This window comes from Pterocles gutturalis, unplaced genomic scaffold, assembly GCF_000699245.1.
Source record: "Pterocles gutturalis isolate BGI_N339 unplaced genomic scaffold, ASM69924v1 scaffold4144, whole genome shotgun sequence".
Lineage (NCBI taxonomy): Eukaryota > Metazoa > Chordata > Aves > Pterocliformes > Pteroclidae > Pterocles > Pterocles gutturalis.
Genome location: NW_010127912.1, coordinates 11,940 through 12,999, shown reverse-complemented (window position 1 = coordinate 12,999; position 1,060 = coordinate 11,940).

Sequence of the window (1,060 nt, the reverse complement as noted above, 5' to 3'; positions counted from 1 at the left end):
TCCAGGTCATTGATAAAGATGTTAAACACGTTTATTCACCCTCTTCCACACTGAATCTGGCCAAAATCTATGTAGAGAGGAGGCAGCTCTTCAGCGTGCGCCCTGCCACTGTGTCCGTGCCCATGCTGTGGTTCAGTGACAGGTTTTCTTGCCGTGTGTGATTCCTGCTTTGGCACTGCCCAGCCTGGGTGAATCCGGGAGTCACAGGGTGTGGGCTGGGATGCCCCCACTGAGCAGGAGAGCTGCCCGGCCTCGGCTTGGGTCATCTTCAGCTTTATCTGGCCAAGCCTTAGAAACCTCTGAGGATGGAGATCCCCCAGCTCCTGGTGAGCTGCCCCAGTGCTGCACCATCCTACTGGAGGAAAACCAGTTGTTCCTACAGCCTGACCTCAAATCGCAGGTGGAGGGGGGGTCACAAGCAATGTCTCTGGTCACGTGGGACTGAGCAGGGCAGCGCAGGACCAGCTGTCCCCTTGGCTCTAGTATACTAAGATGCCCCTGTTCACTTTGCAGGCAAAACCCCCCAAAGGTAAGACTGAAGCTGCAGCTTAGGGACATCAGGAATGCTCTGCCACAAGCACCCTTCACTCCGGAGCCATGTCCAGGTAGATGCGACAGAGGCACGGCTGCAGCCCAAGTGGAGGTGGCCCAATTCTCCTGCCCAAGTGTGCGCTGCTGGGGCTAGGGTTTGCCTTTCCTGGAGAAACATTTGCATCAGCAGAAGTTCTTGGCTTGTGGAGCACAAAGCCATCCCATGTGCGGCTCCCAGCATTGACTGGCTGGTGATGGGGCAGAGCTGTGCTCCTGAGCTGCTGCGGGAGCTGGAGCTTGCTGGGGAGCAGCTGGCCCATGCTCAGCACAAGAGGCTTGAAGCACTTTGTGCTTTTTCATGTTCCAGATGGCTGTGGGCCTTGATTTCCCATGAAAACCAAGGATGGAACAAAATAAAGCTGCTCAGAAAGACGGGCTCTACTCTGTCTCTAGCCTCAGGGGGTGGCTGTGGAGGTTTTATCATAGAGTCATAGAATGGCCTGGGTTGAAAAGGACCTCGCAGATCATC